Here is a 7,509-nt window from a genome sequence, read left to right as displayed (position 1 = left end):
CACACACACACACACACACAGACAATAGACCACTTAAGAGCTCTTGAAATGTTACAACATGTCCCCTATGTGTCTATCCAGAGCTGTTTCCACTTCAAAAGCAAAAATATCTCTTGAGTTTAAGGAGAGATCTAGATAGTCCCCAGGCCTGAACAGACCCAGTGGCTCTAGACTATGCCACCATCTTTTGGACTTGCATTTGTACTCTTCTCTTCTTTCCTTCCCAAGCCAGTCTTATTCTTTCTTCATCCAAAGACAACTATACGGACGTCACATTAAACATTGATCTTGTATTCTCCAAGGGTAAGAGCCTAATCAGAAATAAGCCAGTGACAGGATCGGCCTTCAACAAAGTCCCTAAACCAACCACTGCATCTAGGTGCACAGGATGTCTTCTGTAGCCTTATAAGGACCTGTGGGTATATGAGGAAACAAGTCAGTGTTGGTAGACCCAGAAGTCCCACACTGATGAGGATGTCATTTTCCAAAGGGAAGAGGATGGCAGACCAAGCAGTATGACCAACCCACAGCTCCCAGCAGCCATTGCATCACATCTGGTCCACTCTTTCCAACCCCTGTTGGAGAAGCTCTATGCCCAGAACGGTCAGAAACTCAGGACCATAGATAGCATTAGCTATCTTGACTGACTTTTCTGCTTTTCTGGACTGCTCTTATTTCTTTCCCACAAGGGTATCTTGATTTCTCCTCCCCAGCTGCCATGACACACCACCATTGTCCCTTGAACAGGGTCTGTTGGTCCATGACTTCATTCACTGGCCATTTACTGGACATTGACTCTATGACAGCCCCTGGAGGTAAGAGACAGAGAACACATAGCTTCCATTCTCTAGGAGCCCAAACTTCTATAAAGAACACAGAAGACCTGAAAACACATACATGCACACGCACACATGCACACACCACAGTATCTCAGTCAGTGTTCAATTGATGTAGCCATGAACCACAGCACACAGCAACCCTTATAAAGAAAAAATATTTAATTAGGTCTGGCTTACAGTTTCAGAGGCTTAGTCCATTATCGTCGTGGCAGGAAGCATGGCGGCACACAGGTAGATATGGTGCTAGAGAGGCAGCCAAGAGTTCTACATCTGGATTGACAGATGGCAAGAAGAGAGAGACACTATAGGCCTGGCTTCATCATTTGAAATGACTTCAAAGAGTAGCTAGCTCCAGGAGGGTGTGATGAGTGACAAGAAAAACAGAAAAAGATTGGGCAGGCGCATCACAGCCTGTGGTCATGAATTTTATGGAAACAAAGTGTCGTGGGAAGCCTTGTGAGACTCCAGTGGGACTCTGTCCTCTGCCCGGCTAGAATGAGAGGTCTGTGAGAACACATACATCAATCTCACAGGCCCTGGATCCCAGTCCATCAGCATCTGGCCTGTTAGAGGTGTCACATAAATATCTGTGGGTGACTGGTTTCTTTCTTTTGAATCCCTTCTCAGGCTAGACGGACACACACTGGCCGAATGCTGACATTCCAGTCTCTTGCCCGACCACATCCTGCTTCTCTTGTGTTCCATTTGACCACTATTCAAGACAGGGATGTTCTCATGGGTTTAAAGCCTCCGAGAGAAGGACTCCAACACTCCCTCGCTGTGTCAGGTTCACTGTGTGAGTTATAGGCACACTGGCACACATGTCCACCCAAAGAGATTAGTGAGAATTAGTGAGTTTCACAGAGCATCCTCAGGTTCGATCCCCCACACTATACAAACCACTTGTGGTATGTTTCGTGGGCTTTGGTTTGACAACTTGAGTCTGTGGCTGCTGGAGAAAAGATTCTCTCCTAGGGAAACTTAGAAGCCTGTAGACTTTTTATACAAATCTGAAGCCAGTCGATTTTGTCAGAGTTCATTGGTGACCCTCACTGTATTCTGAGATGCTAGAAGATGGTTCATTTCATCATGGAGATCATTATTTTCCTTTGTCAATCTATCCAGTGATGCTAAGAACAAGCAACTAGCACTGTAATTTTCCATATTTTCCCACAAATTGTCAAAAGTTTTATCACCAAACCCATTGCCTCTCACAACTGGTGGATCAAAATAAATGCATTTGTTCATAAGTTTGTAAACTAGTTCACTGCGTGTGCATTCGTTACTCTCTGAGCTTCTGAGAGAGGCTTCAGTAACTGTAGGTGCTGGCAAATTGGAAGACCTATTCTGGATACTTAAAATTCATCCTTTTGCTTCTGACATTCTAGAACTACTTCTGGGACCAAAATCTGTATTAGTCAGGGTTCTCTAGAGCTGTGGCTCTCAACCTTCCTAATTCTTCAACCGTTGCTTACGGTGTGGTGAACCCCCCCCACACACACACACACAACCATAAAATTATTTCAACGCTACTTCATAACTGTAATTTGTTGTTGTTATGAATCATAATGTAAATATCTGGTATACAGGATGTGACCCCTGTGAAAGGGTCTTTGACCCCCACAAAAGAGACTTTTTAGAATAGCTTATAGGCTGTGGTCCACCTAGTCCAACAATATAGGACTACCAACAGGAGGTCCAAGAATCCAGTAATTGTTCAGTCCATGATATCTCGGCTGGTCTTCAGAAGATGCTGGAATCCCAGACAAGTAGGTTCTAATATCAGTGAAGGGATGGATTTACCAGTTAGAGTAAGAGCAAGCAGACAAAGAGGGCACATTTCCTTCTTCCATGTCCTTTACATAAATTGCCAGCAGGTAGTGTGGTCCAAATTAAAGGTGGACCTTCCCATCTTAGAAGATCCAGATTAAAGGTGTATCTTACCCGCCTCGAAGTTCCAGGTTAAAAGCGGGTCTTCCCACTTCAAATGATCTAATTAAGAAAATAATCCTCCTCAGGTGTGCCCAGCCATTTGGGGTCCAGTTAATGTAGTTGAGTTGACAATCAAGAAGAGCCATCACAGTGCACCAGAGAACACACACACTTGGACACTCTTATAGTTGAGCAGAAAGTCTGTCTTTCTGGTCAGCAACTGCACAGGAACTTGGCCAAATCATGCAACCTCACTATTCCTTGTCTTTTACATGAAAACTCACATCCTGGTTAACACAGTTTGGTTGGTGAGAGCGGTTAGTAAGAAGCAGAACTCCAGATGCCGAAAAGCAAGGTTAGCACACTTAGGCACATTCCTGGATCCTGAAACTACGGACTAGGACTTTGCTAAGTTAGCCCTTTGTTCCCGTGTTGGGCAGGTGCTGGGTTCTAAGGTCAGTGTAGTGTCTCCAGCATGATATCAGTTGTACTAAGTCTGAAGCCTGTTCGAGTGGTGTATGCCTGCAATTCCAGCACCTGGGAAGAGGACGCTGGAGGCTAAACCAAAACTTCAGGATCATCTGCAGCTTCAAGGCTAACCTTGGCTACATGAAACCCTGGCACAAGAAAGAGGAGAAAGGGTAGAAGGAGGAAGATGAAACAGAGGAGGAGGGGGAGAAGAGGATGGAAAAGGGGAAAGGGAGGAGGGAGAGGAAGAAGGAGGAGGAGGGGGTATAGGGAAGAGGGAGAGGAGGAGGGGAAAGGGAAAGAGAAGGTGTAACCACCATCTATTTCACAAAACTCAAAAACTCACCCTCACTCAGTGTGCCTCTTGGATCCCTTCATTCATTCAAGGTTCTACCACAGATAGGCCTCCCTCCAGGGTCACAAAGGCTGGTATGGGGATTTCTGACGGTTAGGGTGGGCACCTAGACAAGGCAGGTTCTCTGTAAGGTGGTCGACATGGCCTTCTAAATCTGCCTGTATCTCTGCCAGCCTCATAATCCTCGCACTGTTTAACTGGAGACCTTAAAGATGAAGCACAGGAGGGGGGCGGGGACACAACAGCAGTTTTCCAGCCAATCAAAATCAAATTATACCTGCACAGCATAATTGGAGTTAATGAGTAGTTTTATGTTTTGCTAATCAAATCACCATATTGACAGGGTTTATCAGCAGAAATACAATGTTAATTACCAAGGAATGATAAAAAAAAAAATTAATGCAAGTCTGAGGTAGCATCACACACACACACACACACACACACACACACACACACACACACACACACAATGGGCAGAAAGACCCGTGTGGATGGTGGGAAAGAGTAGCCATTACTCCTTTTAATGAGTGCAGCAGCCTCTGGGTACAGAGGTTGGATAATGTTGATTTGCCATCTTCAATTAAACATGGTTCAAGGAGCAGAGGCCATGAGTTTCCTATGTGAGCCAACTTGGATTTTCACGGAGAGAATAAAGCTGTAGTTTTGGAGACATTCCCCAAAAACCTTCTTGTTGGTAGAGAGACTGCCCATTGGCATCAAGAATAAATCCAAGATCAAAGGGTAAACTGAACTCAGATTCTAAAAATCAACAGCGTGGACCAAAGGAAATGTGATGACTAAGTTCATTGAGATGGAAGTCCATCCACTGTGGGCGGCGTCATTCCCTGGGCTGGGGTCCTGGACTGTATGAAAAGGAGAAAGTAAGTTGAGGACCAGCATCGACTCCTCTGCTTCCTGACTGCAGATGCAGTGTGACCCACTGTGTCTGGCCCCAGCTGCCATAACTGCTAAAGTGATGGGCTGTACCTGGGGCTGGAAGGTAAAATAAAACTTCTCCCATAAGTAGCTATTTACAGAGATTTTTATCAAAGCAACAGAAAAAGTTCTTTTCCAGGCAAAGGGCTAAGCAGGACCTGGTGTTGCTAAGAGATTCTTAAATCAGCATCACATCGGTGTTCGGCAGGACAAACTGTGCTCCCCTCTCATAACCCTCCCCCACTGCTCCCTCAACATGGCACCATCCTACAAGAGGACAAAGGCTCCCTGCTTGGCCTTCATATGAACATGCATTAGCAACAAAGAAAAGAGAAAAATATGTTGTCTTCTGGAAGACTGAGAATCAACCAGTCCCAGAGATGAGCCCCCTCATTTGTTTTCCAATTAAGAATGGTCAACCCTGAAACCATATACACAGCACTGATAAAAATGGACTCAGTGGTGTGTGTGTGTGTGTGTGTACATGTAAATACATGTGTATATATATATATATATATATATATATATATATATATATACAGCACCAATAAAAATGGACTCAGTGGTGTGTGGGTGGGTGTGTGTGTACATGTAAATACATGTGTGTGTGTGTATATATATATATATATATATATATATATATATATATATACAGCACCAATAAAAATGGACTCGGTGTGTGTGTGTACATGTAAATACATATGTGTGTGTATATATATGTACAGCACCAATAAAAATGGACTCAGTGGTGTGTGTGTGTACATATAAATACATATGTGTGTATATATGTGTATCTATGTATAATTAGTATATATACATATATATTTGTGTATAGACATATATTTGTGCATACATATATGTGTATATAATATTAATAAAGAAAAAAGGGCTACGAACTTGAGGTGCACAGGAGAGTTTGGGGGTCTTCCGGGAGGGACTGGGTGGAGAAAAGGGGTAAGAAAGCAATAAAATTCTATTTCAATTAAAAACATAGCTGGGCATGGTGGCACACTCCTTTAGTCCCAGCTCTCAGGAGGCAGAGACAGTCAGATCTCTCAGTCAAAGGTTAGTCTGATCTACAGAGTGAGCCCCAGCTCACTCAAGGCCACGCAAAGAAAATATACATTCAAACACGTATTTGGGAAAGTAAAAATGATAAAAATTGTAAACGTTGATGGTTGGCTGGATTAATGAAATTGATTTAGTCACTGAAGCTAGTTAAAACTCAGATTTTTGTTTTTCTCTAAGAACTTGGGAATATTCTTCTCTATTTTTCTGCAAGCTAGTCTATGAAGCCAAGGAGAAGGCAAGATCCCACAAGTCCAGATCTGCCCACGGAGTCCTTGCCCTCAACATCACAGGTATGCCCCACCCACTTCTCCATGCTAAGCTTTTGGAGCCAAAGGGGTTTTGATGGTTACCTGTCCCATCTCCGTCGGAGTGTCTAGCATCTTCTGGGATGAATAACATGGCACAAGCCGCAGGCTTTGTGTTGACAAAGCTGGCCCACACACGTCACCTCGCTAAAATCTCACCACCCGAAAAGGTGAGTATTGTCTACCTTGATGGTTTGGCAAAGAGCTGAATTCTACCTACAGCCTGAATAAACTGGAAGTCTGTGGTCTCTAAGAGGAGTCCTCACCTCACAAAGCAATGTCCCCAGTCACTGCTGGTGAAAGCCTGAGCGAAGCACACAGCTTAGACACCCACAGAAAGCTTGGAATCTGGCTGTTGAAATCCCGAGTCTGCTTCTTTCTCCTGCAGATTGCCGAGCTGACTGTGTGCACAGCACTCCTTATCAAGAGTGAAGCCAGGTGCCTGAGCATGTGCACAGACATTTCGGATGCCAGGCAAGGCACGGGGTGTGAAATATCGCCCTCCTCACCCTTCTCTGGTCTCAGATCCGGGAGAGCCGCAGAGCTGACGTCAGGAACAGCAGAAAGCTGACCGGCCAAGGGAAACCAGGTGACACACCTTTGGGCCTTACTTGGCTGTCAGTCAGGAACTGTGTCTGGAGCCTACTGGTTGCTGCTGCTCCTGAGACCCTCACTAATTCAAACAGGAAGTTGAGTGAGCTGGAAGGAGCATTCACTGTGCACTAAACACTTAAATGAAAACTTGACACATGTTATTTCATACTGTGCCTTCCCAACCTGCAGTGCGGTCCTGATTGTTTGTTGAGACAGCCTCACTCCGGAGTTCAGGCTGACCTGAAACTCCCAAAGTAATCCACACTATCTGTGAATGTTCAATCCTCGTCCCTCAGCCTCCAGGATTACAGAACCCCTCACCCCCACCCACCATGCCTACCTTACAATGTGGTCTGGATGCCCCGTCTTAAAGTTCAGAAAACCAGACTCTGGGAAGGTCGATAGCCTGCCTTTGGGTGACTGCTAGCTACTAAATGTAGGGCTAGGAACAAGGTACCTCCAAAGCCGGTGAGCTCTCAGGGAGGCTTTCATGTGTGGGAGATAGAGACAATGTCCTCAGGATATGAAAGTGGAATCAATTCACATCTGTTTGATGATATTTATTATATTTTATGTATTTGTGTGTGCCTAAGTCATTTTATAGGCACCATGTATGTGCAATGTCCAAGAAGGCCAGAAGAGGGCGATCAGGGACGATATTAGCCCAGAGGAAACAAATAGAGGAATTAGCCCTCCAGGCAGTAAGGTTTGCATGTGGAGCAGTTCCAAGGTCCTAGGTGTGCATGGAAGCCTATGTGAGCATAATGACCTGCAAGCATGAACGCTCTCACCTACCGCTCAGATCAGTGGAATAGCTCACCCTCTCCTCCCCACCGTGAGGGGGGTGTACCAGAGGTGATTTCCGTTCAGTAATAAAACACAGAAGGAATGCTTCCATAAGGCCTCATGCACATGAACCTATAATCTGCAGCGTGCTGAGTCACAGCTGAAGCACACACATATGCGCATAGGCCTCGTGTGTGTGTGTGTGTGTGTGTGTGTGTGTGTG

This window comes from Mus pahari, chromosome 7 (genome assembly GCF_900095145.1).
Source record: "Mus pahari chromosome 7, PAHARI_EIJ_v1.1, whole genome shotgun sequence".
Classification (NCBI taxonomy): domain Eukaryota; kingdom Metazoa; phylum Chordata; class Mammalia; order Rodentia; family Muridae; genus Mus; species Mus pahari.
Note: the sequence above shows the minus strand (reverse complement) of the source record.